The sequence below is a fragment of the Haplochromis burtoni genome, unplaced genomic scaffold (genome assembly GCF_018398535.1).
Source record: "Haplochromis burtoni strain Fernald_Lab_line unplaced genomic scaffold, NCSU_Asbu1 Contig_34, whole genome shotgun sequence".
Lineage (NCBI taxonomy): Eukaryota > Metazoa > Chordata > Actinopteri > Cichliformes > Cichlidae > Haplochromis > Haplochromis burtoni.
Genome location: NW_024582395.1, coordinates 2,235,798 through 2,251,900, shown reverse-complemented (window position 1 = coordinate 2,251,900; position 16,103 = coordinate 2,235,798). Strand labels below are relative to the sequence as shown.

General features: G+C 39.6%; 1 protein-coding gene across 4 annotated transcripts in view; it reads left to right on the top strand.

Moving 5' to 3' along the window:
* The first annotated feature begins 2,279 nt into the window (after positions 1–2,279).
* sh2b3 (SH2B adaptor protein 3) overlaps positions 2,280–16,103 on the top strand; it is a 61,556-nt gene continuing 47,732 nt past the window's right edge. The window contains exon 1 of one of the 4 annotated variants that reach the window (XM_005919082.3): positions 2,280–2,575. The gene's annotated coding sequence lies outside the window, so the exon portion shown is untranslated. Of the gene's footprint in view, positions 2,576–9,546; positions 10,457–16,103 lie in introns of those variants that run through there. The other 3 variants (XM_005919081.2, XM_042219519.1, XM_042219518.1) reach the window with 3 other exon arrangements.

The window sequence follows — 16,103 nt, the reverse complement described above, 5'->3', positions numbered from 1 at the left end:
ACTGAAAACTAAAAGTAGGCGTGATAGAATTTCAGTTGACTCAAATAAAAATGAAACCTTGACTCTGAAAACCAATAAAAACAAAGTAAAGCACTCTCATAAAACACACTAACAATAAATAAATACATAAATCAAACAGGAAATGTCCCACGTTTTCATCTGTGTAATTTTGGTCAAATTTGTCAACAAGCCCCACATTTCTTCATGATTTCATGTTAACTGCCATCACAATGTGACGTTTGTTTTGTAATAGTCTACTTACTAGAAACACCCAACATATTATAAGAATTAAAAAGACTGAATCTGAAACTAATGAAAAATGAAGTAAAAGTGAACTGTGGAAACAAACTGAAAGGAAAATATAAAGGAAAGTTCATTTGAAATACAAAACAGCAGAAAAAAGTAAGGTGTGGTTTATGTTGATTTCATGTATCACTATTTCATCACAGAGGGTCCTGTTCTCATCTTGTACTAGAGATCTTAAACAGCACTGTATGGGGTTTATTTGCAAGACTCCACAAAGATCGCCTGGTTATCTCTGCTCTTTGCCTGAATTTAAACATAGGACTTTAAATGTCAGCTCACAGGACATTGTTACCTTGGCTGTACCTTTTACCCACAGCAAACTATGGAAGAACTACATTTGAATACTTTCCTGCACACAGATGGAACAAGCTAAAAAAAAAAACTATGAAGTTATCTGATTCCATTGGAGCATTTTAAAATGTTATATTTGTGTATCTGCAACTACTCTTGTACTTTTTCTTTTTCCTTCTGTCTTCTCATTTACAACAAGTCCCTTTAGGGTTGCTTTGGCAACCCCTAAAGGGACCTCTTGTACATAGCTTTTTTCATTTCTGAGCGTGTATACTGTGTCATTGTGACTTTGTGCTCTTAAACTGTATGCCCTTTGTTGAAAAGAAGATCTCAATCTCAATGGCCATCTATTTGAATAAAACAATTTAATTCTACTCTTTCTTTTGGCTGCTTCCTTTAGGGGTCACCACAGTGGATGGTCTGGCTCCAGCTGACCCTATCCATAGGATTCATACATCTGCACTGTTCTCCTTCACTACATCCATGAGCCTCCTCTGTGATCAACATCTTTTGTCCAGTATATCCAGTCTCTCTCTTCTACACAAGTCCAGACCATCTCACTAACTTTGTCCTAAAACCGCTCAAGCCGTCCCTCTGATGTACTCATTTCTAATCCCGTCTAACTTGGCCACTCCCAACAAACATGTAAACATCTTCCACTCTGCCCCCTCCAGCTCAGCCTCCTGTCTTTTTGTTTGTGCCACCGTCTCTAAACCATAGATCATAGCAGGTCTCACCAACATCCTGTAAACCTTCCCTTTCACTCTTGCTGTAATTATCTATCTCAAATCACATCCGACACTCGTCTCTGGGCCTGCACTCTCTTCTTCACTTCTCTTGTGCACTGTCCGTTGATTTCGATGGTTGACCCCAGGTATTTAAAGTCATGCACCTTCACTACCTCTACTCCTTGCAGCTTTACAGTTCACACACGTGTATTCTGTCTTATTTGCACTGACTCTCCATTTGCCCTTTTGGTTGGACATTTCCCGTGTGCCTCCTCCTCTACTCCACCTTCCTCTCACAGTCCAAAGACATGCATTATAGACTTGTTGGTCATTCTAATTTCGCCATGTAAGGCAGAAAAGGTGACTTGTAAATGTACAGTTAAAAAATTGTTTTTACAGAGCAGTAAGACAAGAAAAGTACATTACATTTCACTTTGAATTTTTATTTTCATTTAGGTTTAGTTTCAGTTCCTTTCCTGTGTGGATCTGCTCATTTCAGTTTAGTTTTTATTGTTGGAAAATGTTCTGTTTCAGTTCAGTTTTTATTAGTTTCAGTGTTACTTTTGGTGTTTATTTTTTAATTGGGGTGGCATTTGTCAGTCTATTACAATGCAAACACTTCTCATCATGTAGACATTGCAGTCTCAATGAACATGAAAAAAGCAAACGCTAAAACTAAGCACATTACCTTGGTAGTTTTTATTCTAATGAGTTTTGTAAGCATACAGTTTGTTTGTCTTTATAAAAGAAACTCATTTTTAATTCTTATTTAATTTAAGTAAAATATTTTCCACGCAATATTTTACTTTTGTTTTAGTCTACTGTAATAACGGTGTTACAATTCGGATATTGCCTCCTTAAGATAGAAAGTCTTATTTTGAAAATACAAATGCGGAAGTAGGTTTAATCGCGAAAGCTCACTGGACCGCCACACTTTTTTTTTCTTTTTTTTTTGACGGAAATGAGGGCTAACCATTTTTTTCCGCGTCAAGTTCGTGGCTGAAAGTTTTCTTCCTCTCTCTTTTTTTCCCCCCTTTTGCGGAGGACCAGTCGCATGCAGTCACAATGAGGGAGAAAGCGAAGGACTTTTTATCGCACGGCTTCTCCTCCGGTGTCCACTTCACGTTGCTCTTCACTGACGTCGTTTAGACTTACTTTAATGCACAACACATTTCCGTTATGCGAAGTCCAACTTGTTGGTTAGTCGTCGTGCTGCGGTGGGTGCCCATCCGAGATAACGGAGAACGTGAGTATGTTGTGGCAGTAACTTTCACCCCCCCCCTTCCTCTCCCACACTCTCTTCTTAGCATTGCTAAACTTTTCTTTCTTTCTTTCTTTTTCTTTCTTTATTAAATGTAGCCGCTTGGCGACTAATCCCAAAATATGCAGCAGCCATGTGAACATTTTTTCTTCAAGGTCGGAAAAAAGAAATGTAAAAAATAAAATAAAAAACGTGGTCGTGTATAGTTTAAAGGGTCTGCAGGAGTAGCTTCCCGAGTTGGTTGCATGCAGGCGGTGCTGGCGCAGATTTTCCTTTAATTTTTTTCCCTTTTGCCCCTAAAGTGTTTTTTTTTCTTTTAACTAGAAATTAACTTGGTCCTGTCAAACCACAGAACAGCTTCTTCTGTCTCAGCGAGCACAGCTGTCACAATATACACACATGGAAATGTGCAGTTGGCAAGTTTGTAACTAATTCGAGTGAATTTATGTCACTCAAAAAATTGTTTAAGGCTTTGGCGCAAATTTACTCAGCAGTGGTCGCCATGGTGATGACGCAATACTAATCCCACTGACCCTTGATTTTAGGGATTCGTGTCAGGTATTTAAATACAGAGACAGGCACTGATAAAGTGCGCTTTAAAAAAAAAAATACCGTGTTAAAAACGTGCATCTGAAATTTAGTTTGCGCTTATTCATGACTGCTGGATGGAGATTAGAAACTAGTGGGGAGAAGCCACTTGGTTTGAGAGTCCAGTGCTGTGTGAGTGTGTGTCTGTGTGTGTGAGAGAGAGTAAATCAAAGTACTCATTTTGGTGTGTGTGTGTGTGTGTGTGTGTGTGTGTGTGTGTGTGTGTGTGTGTTGGAAGGAAATCAGGTCTATTTCTGGCTCATGGCTGTTTGTGTGTGTGTGTCTTTGTTTGCACCGATTCCAGCTTTTAGAGCTTTGAAATGAAGGTACTTTTGGGAAGGTGAAGGCGTGTTGTGCCTTTAGTTGTGATGGTTCAGCTCAAGGTGTGTGAATGTGGAGTGCTTTATGTGGCAACGTTGGTCTGTGTGTGTACTACAGGAGCATGATCCTTCAAAGTAAAAGCTTCACTAGCTGTGGTGGTTGCTGAAATCCTCTGACCAAAAAATGTGTAGTAAAGAGCAGATGGAAAACTACATTCTAAGATGCTTTTTGGAAAATATTGGGGTCATGGTGCAGATGAAAACAAAAAACACCAGAGGCTGCTAAACATGTTAATACCAATGTATTAACACTCAATTGGGGTTTGTTTTGTTGTGATATAACTTGGGGAGTACCACATCAAGGCTTAAATGCATTTTTTATTTAAAACATTTTCATGACCACCAGATATGTTTTGCCATCCTTAATCGCCATCAAATGGGTAAAATAGCATAAAGACATGCTGACTTCAGTAAAATTAGATGGCCCATTACATGCACCACTGTTTGGGTCACAATATAATTACAACATTATATTGGAGGTAATAATGAGCTGTCATTCACGTTAACATTTTCTTTGCATAATTCTGCCTCTTCTACATTTTTCGGTGGTTATGTTATTTTACTTTTGCCCGTGTGTGATCTATGTGATAGGTGCTGAAGCTTACCTGCAGGGTACATATTTACCTTGTGAGGTCTGCATACTTTGACGACTGAGTCATTTCGATGCAACAGTCACACCTTGAGCCACAGAGGCAAAAAATATGCCTCTTGGGTGGTAAAGTAACACGGCTTTGTATATAGTTTCTTTGGCTGATAATTTTAACTCTGTCGAGCCAACCTGACGTGGTTTATGCCAGACAGGCCTGCAAAGCCAGGAGAATATTTAATGGTGCATTGGGTTAAGGGAGCGCTATTCAGTCACCATAACTTACAGTGTGGGATAAAGAGCGATGGTGAGCGATGTAGGTGCAGCCATGGCTACGTCTTCTGTGCAGAAATTAATGAATTAGAAAGGCGAAAGAGAGACAGCAAGGACTTTAGTTCCTGCTTCCAGCATGAAGAGAATGTAATGTAGGCCATACCAGCTGGAAAACAGTGAACCATATCAGACACAAACTAAAATGACCGAACTGATTGCATCAGAAGGTGAAACTGTATTGAGTCATGAAATATTCCTTTTTTTGTAGTTTAACCACAAGTTAACTCTTTTGTCTGTTGTGATAGTATCTTTTGTTTGAAAATACATCCTAAAAACTTCTTCAGTCTTGGTCGTCATTGTTATAAGCTGGTGAAAACCCTCCACAGACTAAAGCCTATCTGTAATCTTTTTACAGGTTTGCAGCACTTCCAGATTCCTGTTTGGCTTGTGTAGTCTCAAGCGAAACTGTTATTTCTCAGAAAAAAACCCTTTTACTTCCCCACAGATTTTCTTGATTTCTGATGCATGGATGCATTGGTTCTGTCTTCACTTCTCTTTTGCTCTTTGTGGTATGGCTAAAGTGGGGGTGTCACACTTATAGGCCACATGCAACCCAATTTGATCTCAAGTGGGCTATGCCCGTAAAACCGTATCAATGCAAAGGAAGAAAGGGAAGAAAAAACTGAATATACAATTACAAGTATACTCTAACAGAGACATGCCATTAAAAATGAGCTCGAGTTGAACATTATGCCTGACCTTTGGCATGCATGTAGTGCATTTGCTCTCATTGCAATTTACTAATCAGAGTGGAGCTATAGAAGGAACAAAACCTTCACATGTGGTGTTGTTGTAACTAAACAGCATTAGTGTTTTATGACTTTTATTAATCCGACAGCCTGGTTAGATCTTAAAATCCTTTTGGCTTTCTGTACATTTTCATTCCTGTGCGATCCAGGATTAGCAGTGCATTTTGTTTTCAGTTTTCACACTTTGCAAAGCCATGCAGTGGCTCCTGGTGGTGCATGTTTAACACCCGTGGACTAAAGAGGCGGTGTGGTGTACGCACGTAAGCATTCAAACATAAACATAAATAATAAACCTGAATTCTGTGGCTCATCCTAGCAATTCTGCCATCATTTTTTCACCACCAGAGTATCTTGGAGTCTCTCTAGAGAGGAGCATGACTCTTTTCAGCATGATTATAACAAGATTTTTTCCAACTTGATATGATTACTTGGTTGGGGATTTTATGCAATACAGCACATTAATATCCTGGAAGCTGTGAAAGAAAGGAGTGCAGCTTAATCGTGATCATTTTTACTTTTTTTGTTTTTTGAACCAGTTGTGCATCCAGAAACAAGTGAGAGGAGTGAACTCTGAAGCTTTGGCTATCAGATGCGGATCAGACACTGTCATGGTTCGATGTCTTGAACTGAGATGTTATCAGAGTCAGCTTTTCCGCTTCCCCCAGGGGTTCTAAGAAATCCACTGATGAGACCACGAGAGAGGTCTGACCCACAGTGGCCTCAGTGGGGAAGAGGGAGGAGGCGGCAAAAGAGAGAGGAGAGCCATGGGAGATAATTTGGCAGGGAGCTGGGAGTTGACTGAGAAATAAAGAAGAAACAAATTAGGACCAAAAAAAGGGGAAGGAAAGAAGGCTATTTTCTGGTCATAACAGACTTTCTACAATAACCCGGACATTATTGAGCTGTTGGTGTGTGTTTATGTGATATGACTTGCACAGCTTTTGGCATCTGAGTCCTAAAATTTTAGCTTTAATTGTGGATTCTCACCACAGACACACAGAAACATATACATATAAGGCGTTCACTAGGGTTAAGTACTTGCCTGTGTGTGAACACGTTTGTGCAAGTGTTAGAGAGGGGATACGCATGCGTGCCTGTGTTTTTTCCAAAACAGCAATAATTAGAGAGTGTGTGTGTGGGTGTGTGTTTTACTCCAATGCACCCTTGTTCTTGTTGTTGGAAGAATGTTGATTATAGTCTTGATTTAGCTGCAGCAGCATAAGGATCTCACTTAAAAGCATGTGTGCGCTTGCAGGCTCGGCATTTGCTGGACATTGATGGATATGTGTGTGTGGGTGGTTGCACACAGTGAAGGTGTATGATGGGGTCAAGAGTTTGTTTTGTTTTCAAGTTGTCCAAAGAAACACTGCCCGTCATGACAAGTTTTTCCAGATTCCTTGGCTGCGTGGTGCAGACCTGGAGTTGTTCGCTGCATTTAAACTGTGCTATTCTTTTGTTGTTGTTTAATTTTTTTTACAAAAATGCTAAGTACTTCATGGTTGTAGTATTGCAAATGTGAGAATTTTCTGCCCTTGCATGTCAGACAGAGCTGTGTTTTTCTATTTAGCAGAAATACGAGTCGTGTCTCAGCTGAAGTGAAAGTAGGATTACATTTCTCACACAAAATGTCCAGTTTGCAGCAAGTCCCATCACAAGCGCAGAATTTGCTATCAGTGCAGAAAAACAGGATTCTTGGGAAATGTCTTTGTGCCAAAAAGAGGCACTTTGTAAGGCCTAACACAGAAACTCTGTTGGCTCCTTATAAGCCCCAACGTAGAAAGGTTTAGACTAGCCTTCCGGGAAGTCAGATGCCTGCAGATGATTCACTGCTGATCTGAGTGAATGATGGAGTCAATTATGTCTCAGCCAAATCCCGACAACAACACAGTGATAGAGTATTGCACCTCTTAAATATTGGCAAAGTGAATCAGAACAATCATGTGACTCATTCATAAAGTGCTTGTGGATTTCAGACAGACATGTATGTGGAGTTTTGAGTCGTGAATGTTTGAATCGACTGAATTGTTTTGATTTGACTCAGTTTTAGTGGTGAGTAGCTGAGTCAAGGATTGTGTCATCAACTTTTCTGAAACTAAGCTTTTGATCCCTTACCTTCCAGTAAGAAGTTGAGCTTTCGGTGACAGTCGAGCTGAGAAGCTGTTTTTTAAATTCAACAGTGAACTGATTTTTGTGTTTAACGGTAAAAAAACCACTCTCATTTGTTCTTGGCCAACAATTTCTAAGCTAATTAGACCAAAATTTGAATATCTCTTGATAATGTGGGGATATTTTGTACCCAAAAGGTCAGAGGTAAAGTTTTGGCTCGGTTTTCAGACCTGTGTGAGTAGGGGCTCAGTTCTTCAGTGATCTGTTTGGATTGCAGGCAGCCATTTTTGTTGTGAGTGAGTCTGGCCACTGGTCTTTGTAATTATTCATACATCTGTTTATTTATTGATTGGCAGTTTTGGTTCTCTATTGGAGCTGAGTGTCAAAAGTAATATCCATATGAATGTCAGCAGAACATTGCTTTGTAACAAGATGATCAACCCACACCTGTCAGTGTTTTTTGATATTGTGACTCATTTGTGTAGCTTTAGGGAAAATAATAATTAAATATTAAAAGTCAGGAGTGTATCATTTATCCTGTGATGACGCAGAAATGCAACAGATTTGTGACACATCAGTGGTGGATATTCTCTTGTTCTCTTCTATGTTTGCATTAGTCTGCATCACAGAGCTGGAGAAATCAAGAGGGGATAAAAACAGTGGTCAAGGCTTTTCTTTTGTACCGGGTACACCGTTTTTTGCTATACACTACATATGGGCAAATTGCTATTACTTAAGGGGGGGGGGGGCTCAGGCCTCTGCATTCCGACAACAATAACACAATGCTGCTATTCTTAAGACACAGAAATAAAGTCCAGCCACTTTCTGCCTATTTCCTGTGGTGGGAACTGAGACAGGGAGGCAGGTTGGGAAAGTAGGAAAAGCAAAGGCTGGGTCTATGATGATAAGAAGGAATTCAGACTGTGTGCAGGAGTAATCCACGTTGAGCACTGGAAAACAAAACTGGGGTTTTAGCTTAAATGAAACAGTTAATATGATGATATTATGTATCCTGACTAATACACATCCTTCCAGCTGTCTGACATCCTACCAATGACTAATACAAAACATCTTTACACAATCTGCAGTCTGTCATTATCCTGACCCTGGCATGTGAAGGAAATACTAAACTATAGGGCTCGTGTAGCAACAGGCAAAAGAAAAAAGAGAGAGGCAAGTTATGACTTTGCTTTGATTGTGTGGATTTGACATGTGAGGAGGGAATGAAGTCAGCAGCAAATGACAGGCATCACAGACAGTACAGGCCTCAAAGCTGACAAAACACAACACACAATGAGGTCTGTGTTACAGGCAAACACTTCATTACAATCAGGTCCGGTAAAGGTCTGATTTGGTGTAACAATTCTCAGAAACAGCGGTTTTAGATTACAGCTTTAGGTTTTGTTAGTTTTTTTCTTTCAAAAGAAGACTGATAAAAATTATTTTTGCCAGAGGCCTGATCATGTGATTTCTGATTGGGTCACAGATAAAAACTAAACTCCTCGTTTGCGACTAGTACGATTAAAGCAGGCTCCACACGGGCAGATGTTTGACTGATTTTGGTCTCGGTTTCACAACTGTTACACCCCCTGCTTTCACTCCACATCTAACGCGGAGATTTTTTTTTTACAAGATATTTCCTTCTGATTCTCCTGGAGCATCAGTGTGAGGTATTTTAGCTTTTGGAAGACTGATCAGTTTATTCTAGGCCCCATCACCATTTCTTGTGGCCTCTAGTAAGTACATTTAAACCACTTGAAAGCCACAGTGGGTATGTTATCTGTTCAGCACTGTAGTGGTATTTGAAAAATTCATATCGCGCTTGACATTATAAAGAGTATATGAGTACAGCCGACGTACTGGCCAACACTGAAGCACGTGGAGTTGGGTTTACATTTAGTGCTCTTTAATCGTTCCTATTTTTTCAGCATTTTTGAGTCTTTATAAGGACATACATATAAAACACACCGATAAAGAAATCTTCTGGTCTGAAGAAACACGTTTTCAGAATTTAAAGCCAAAATCAAATTTTTGAGCATAAATTTAAGCATCTGTCTGTTGAGATATAAAAGATGAGATATAAAAACTGCACCAATTTGATGATGATGATGATACAAAATAAAAGAAACAAGCACTGGCAATCCTGGATGTTTGACCTTATTTCTGATAATTCAATGAAGGAATCCTGAAAAAGTGCATTTTCGGGAAACTTGAAGGACTTCTATCACCATGTGGGATAGATGGCTGGTCAACATATTTTCTAATATAGGAATATTTGAACACTTTCCATCTTATGGCATGGGAAGTCCAGATTTGCAGATTTTTGTAGTGTGATTTCAGTCTCAGTTTCAGTATTGTTACACCCCTGCTCTTACTCCGTAGCTTCTTTGTGAGTAATATGGCTACATCCGAATTGTTTTCCTTTGACATGTGTTAGACAAAAGGTTTCCTGCTCATTCTCACAGAGCAACAAGTTAGCGTTTGGAACAGGGATTACAGAGCCAAAGCTTATCCATGTCTTTGTGATATCCAGATTAAACTTGTATAACAACACCACTGGTCTCTGGCTGTGCCTAGTAGTTGCAATCGCCGCCTCCCCTCGTGTTATACCTTTGAATCAGCTGATGCTTTCCTCGGGCTATGGGAAGTTAAGCCCAAAGTTATCTCATGTTTCAGCGCTACTTCCTCCTTTACAATATGTTCTTCAATTATGTAAGCTGTGTGCGTCTCGCTTTCTGCTCTATGTATTATCAAAGCTCTTTCACATCTCACTTCACACAAACAGGAACAGTAAGCCTCAGCCAATCCCAACCCTGCGACTGTATGTCTTTTTCATGTCGGCCTCTGCTTTTATGCACCTGATCAATCGGCCTCAACGCAGCTCGTTGCGGGTAGCTGATGTCAGGCCGTGCCACTTTGGCGTGATGCAGAGCAGCTTGTTGCATTCAAGTATAAAACATGAAGTGAAAGGAATGGAAAAAAGGTCACATGGTGTCGGTTTGTGTTAACTGGTATGTTGCCTATCAGTACAGCAGGCAGTTGTGCTTGTCAAAACAATATTGAATGGTGGCTGTATTAGAGCGAATTTCTGGACCCTTTTCTCTTGAAAACAGACTTGGATAGTAGTGGTATGTGGATTTTTATTCATGTCGGCTTTTTTGTTTTATATGGATGTTGTTGATCAAACTTGGTGGGACATTTATTAACTTTATGTACACTTACAGCCATGAAGCAGACTCTTCACAGGCATGGCGATATTTTTTCTTAGTTTACCGATCAAACTAGAGAAGTTATGAAAGTATAAATTTGCTAGTTCGTATCGTAGATCAGAATCAGAATACTTTATTGATCCCTAAGGGAAATTATTTTTTGTTACAGTGCTCCATTATAAACAAACATTAACAAAGACTGGATGGAGGCAGCCACTGAAGCAGTACCTATTAATTTCTTGATTCCTCGTTTTAAAGTATTTAGTTTAGGTTATTGGTTACTGCCAGTTTGTCTTGTCACTAACTTAACAGCTAACAGTAGAAAACTTGGTTAGTTGTATCTAAAATCTGAAAGTACTAAAAAAAAGGATAAAATTGAACTTTCACTCAGTGGTGCCCACATGTTCTAAAAAAATTAACTTAATATGCTCAAAAAGGCACCAGCAGCACAGACATGGTTGAGAGGATTTGAATGAAGACTAATTAGTAGACAGCTACTGGTTATAATGGTCTCTGTTGGTATATTTGTCAATCAAGGCAGTCAAAATCTAAATGGTTTTATTCATCCACTCTACAGTTATTAAGGAGAAATAAGCTATAGAGACCAAAGCAGTTTCTGTATCAGGCTGCTAACGTGATTGCTGCTGCTTAAAATGGGATTGTAATGACCCGTTTATTCTCGCCGTTCTCACTCTCCCATCTATAGCAACAGTGTTAAAACATAGCAAAAATAAGTAATCATAATACTAAGATCACTAGTGACGACGTGTCTCAGTGGAGTGATGGCAAAAAAAACAATTAGCGATTTCACATCTTTTCAGTTTCATATTGTGACTCGGTTTATTTTTATCTCAGAAGCCGATAAAAGCTGACCCATTTCCTCCCATTAATATCATGTTGATAAGAGCTAAAATTACCAGCTGTTCTTCAGCGGGAACATTTTGTAGCTAATTTGGCTTTTTGTGTGCTCTCGTATATCTGACCAAATGATCATGTCACAAGCTTTCGGTGCTGAATTATGATCTGACTTACAGTTTTTCTCTCAACAGTTTTAGCTTAGCTGATGTGATCATATGATTTTTTTGTGCATGTGGATAAAAAAAACCATGCAACTCTAAGCTGAAGGTCCAGTGCATAAATCTGCACCTCCAAGGTGCATCGTGCAGGCTATGATGAACCTTAGTTGTGTCACAAATGATCTCGGTTTTGCTTTGTTCTTGTGGAGAGAGGCTGCTTGAATTGCACTTAATTATATATTTATTTAATGACACTGTCTGCGCCATTTCTCTGAAAAGAAGATCATATGCCAAATTAGCATCAGCCACTTTCGCATATCATCCACCCTCTTAGTCTAAGTTAGAAATACCCTATAGCTGAAATCACAACTTAGCTGTTGTTTTTAAACTTCTTTAAAACTTGTAGGGTTGTGCAGGAGTTTGTAATGGCTTAGAAGTAAATGAGTTTAGTGGGATGCTTTTTATACATCATATATTGCATACTCTTTAGGTTATCTGAGGAGCTGTTTTGGGGAATTATAATTATTAAAATACATTATGTAGTGGCGAAGAGACGAAAACGTGCGTAAGCATGCCTAGTTATTTTTTGATAGTTATTTTTGGTTATTCTCCTTCTCAGGAGTTGGCTCACAACCGATCATTAACAGATGGTTATAAGCTAACATTATGCTGGCTAATGTTAGGCTTAGGTGTCCTAAAAATGACACTTTCCCTTTGATAAATAGATTGATTATATGACAGTTTATTCGCTAAGTGTCCAAGTCCAATGACCTTAGCTCCATTCCAAATAGGGCTGGGTGTCGTCACTGATTTCTAGAATTGATTCAATTCCGATTAACAAGGTCCCGAATCGATTCGATCCACGATTCAATTCAGTTCGATTTGATTTGAATCGGGGAAATTTTGCCTCAGACAGTCAGAAATATTATAATTCAGATCATGCATCAGTACATTTCCATATTTTTATATCTATAGAAAGAAAGCTGACACTTGCGAGACTTTATCAAAGGTCTAAGCATCACAGCAGATGCCTTTGTGTCAAAGTAACTGAGGATAAAACACAGAAAAACATGAAGGCGATTTTCCAGGCCTGGGCTTTTATAAAAAATATTCTGCAGTACATCAAAAACAGAAGGAAACCGTTAATCAGCATATGAACATTACCTGATGCTGCTGAAGCATGAAGCAGAGCAAACTTACAGAGGGTTTATCAGAGACACAGCTAAGCGTTTTCAGTCAATATTGTTTGGAGAGAGATCAAACCTGCAGCTTCAGAATCAGCGCAAAAAGGACATAAACACAAAGCGCGCACCCGCCGAAACATCAGAATCAGCGAGCTGTCGGGTTTCGGCCCCGACCGTGTCCGTGCCATTGGGTGAGAAAGGCGACATTTCGCTGATTCTGATCTGTCGGCGGGTCAGCGCTTTGTGTTTGCATCTTTGTGAAGAATCCGTGTACCTGCTCTCATTTACTGTTTTAGCTGTTTGGTGGTTGTTGAAATTTTGTGAGGTTTAACCTGAGATTCTGGCGTTTCGGGCAAAATAAATTTATATAAAAAAATTGATTCAGGATTTTAATGAATCGATATCACGTTATCCAAGCTAGAATCGATTTTAATCGATAAATCGATAATCAAAACTCACCCCTAATTCCAAAGACTGGTGTTGCTAATAGCGGCAAAAACAGGATCAATAACAAAACAGGATACAGTTGATGGCAGTCTGCAATCTACTGACATCTAGTGGTGAGATTTTACACACTGTACCTTTAAATTTAACATATTAGGTCATCATTAAGTAATCAGTGTAGTGTGTGTATCAGAGTAGATAAATCGAACATTTATAAAATAATTTAGAGGTTATTCTAAAATATCATGATGTGTATTGTGTACTGCGATTTAGCCTTAAAATACGAAAGCAGAAAAGTTCCCAGAATCACTTGTTGTTGTTTTTTTCACTTGCAGCTTTCACCACAAATGTGTATTCATCATGCTCACAGTTAAATATTTTAAGTAACACTTGTACTTGATATTCTAGTTCTCTCCTCACGTAAGGCAGCACGTTGGTGTGCATGTGAGTGTACATGCACGGCGTCTTTGCATGTGTGCACTGTTTGCTGCTTGCCAGGGCAGGGCTTCCTGTTGCTGTGATTGCTGCCCAGGCAGAGCAGAGCAGTGATCCTTTGGTCTCCTTTCCTCTTGTGCTCTGCCACCTGGACCTTCATCCACAAACCTGGCGCCGTCTCCTCTCCTCTCAGCTTTCTCCTGCTTGTTATTCTCACTTCCTGCCTGGCCTCTCATTATCCGCCCATCTGTCTTTCTCTCTGTCCTTGTGACTGTTGTTCCTCCTCCTCTTCCTGTTCTCACTGCTTTATTGCCTTCTCCCCCCCCCCTCTTACAATCACTTACTGTGCCCCTGCTTTATAAGTTTATCCGTATCTCTGATTCATTCAATGATTCAGGGAGTGAAAATTCAGAGGTAATAAAATCTGTTTTTGACCCGAGTTCCTTGGATGCACATGTTGCTGTGTTGTTTTTTTTATTTTTTTGGCTTTAGGTTTTTGTGTGTGTGATTTATATAAATTTTCCACTGCAGTTTTTACAGGAAACGCCGAGTGTTTGATGTCTCTGTGAGCCTCTATGCCATGCATATTAATTGAGTCATAAGCAATAGATTGGATCCGGCTGATGTCGGTAATAAGGCTCGGGCTATATAAAGGTCGGACGGATGTGGTTCGCTGTAAATTGCATTTTACTTAATGAGCGTGACAGTTAGGACTGCATCCTATTTTTTGCAATAATGTACAACTAATCAGCACATAGAGGTGTACATGTACACACATTCCCAGACCAGTTGCTCACACATCTGTATGTTTGTGTGTTTTAGAGCAAGAGCAAACAGTTTAGCTCATCGCCCAACAATCTGATATCTATTCATGTTTAAGTGTGTCTGAAAAAACATGCAGGTAGTGTCTGTGATGTCATGTCTGGAGGGTCTGGCGGGATTGCAGTGTTGGAGCTGATGTGTAGCAGTCAAGTAGTAACTAATGTTTATTGCGCCTGTGGTTGCATCTTCTTCCTGTCTTTGTGCAAAAAGGAGTTCAATTTCACTTCTGCTGTCGTTAGTTTCTCATATTTATCTTTTTATTCTTATAGTTTACAATTTCTTCACAGCTTGCTCTTTAGGGAAAGTTTGCTTGATTTGGAATTTTTTGTAAACATTTTTTATTTTAAAATGATTTGCTGATTAGTAGAGCTATAATCATAGAGTTGGCTAGTTGATTATTTAGGCGATATTGTTTACATGACTATAGGTTTTGACAAGCCCCGGCCACACATGCCTAATGACTGGTGATTCCCTGAAAACCACAGGTCACTCTGGAAAATGTGTATTCCTCAGTTGAATGGCAAGTGATTGCTGGTGATTGCTGCCTGTGTGGTACTGCAAGGCAAGGCAAGGCAAGTTTATTTGTATAGCACAATTCAACAACAAGGTGATTCAAAGTGCTTTACAGAGACATTAGAAACAAAAACAAATAAAAAGCACTGCGCTGAAAACCTGCTTGAAACCAAGCTGCTTGCCAGCAGATTGTTGTGGGTGTCCATAGTTTGCATGGAAGATGCTGACTTGTTTGCGAACATGTTTGCCAAGTGAGGTTAAAACTGTGAGGAGTGTGATGTAAATTGAGAACAAGACCGGTTGCCTTCAAAATCAAACTTGGATCAAGTTGGCATCATGCAAACTATGGGCGACTGTAGAAATCTGCAGCCAAAACTATCACATTGAGGTTTTTGGTATAGCATCCTCTTTGTGACCAGTTTCACCTAGAAACAGCCACCTGTTGGGGAATACATATATTTCCTTTAGTGACTGGAGGTTGCTGACCCCTTACTTTCATAAGGAGAAAAGTGCAACACCAATAGCCTTCCTGGACCAGTTTAATGGTAGTTTAGTAGCTGGAAAAGAAGACTACATTATGAAAAATGCTATGCTTTGAAACATCCAAATGTAATCTCCATAAATCTGCAAAGTCTTGTCTATTTTTCCTGAGTCTGGTGTGCTTTTTCCAGTTGTTTACAGTGGCAAAAACAGCTGTAGCAACATAACAAGGTGCTAGTCATCTTTTCCACGCTGTGCACCTCTTCCTAGCTTAACCAGCTGTCCAGTAACAGTGGAAAGACGGTCGAGCAACACACTGACCGAATGTCACAACAAGTGTGGAACAGCAATGAAGGACAAGTTAATGCTGCTGCTCTCTGAGTATTTATGCCTGCACCTGTTCAGTAACCAGTGTCAGAGCTGCTGAGGCTGTGCCTTTTTGGTACTATCAAGGACTGAGCTGAGTATTGTCAGGAGTGCGGAGTACTTTTAGCATGAAAAAACCCAACAACTCCGAGATGTACAGAATCTGCTGAAATTAAATTGATACTGTTTCAGAGAACTCATTGGCATATAGTCATCTTGTCGTTGTTAGGATCTTCCAATACTGTCATTTTTCAGTATGCAAGGTCTGATAATTTTACATTGGCAAACTTGAGTTAAACCACTTAA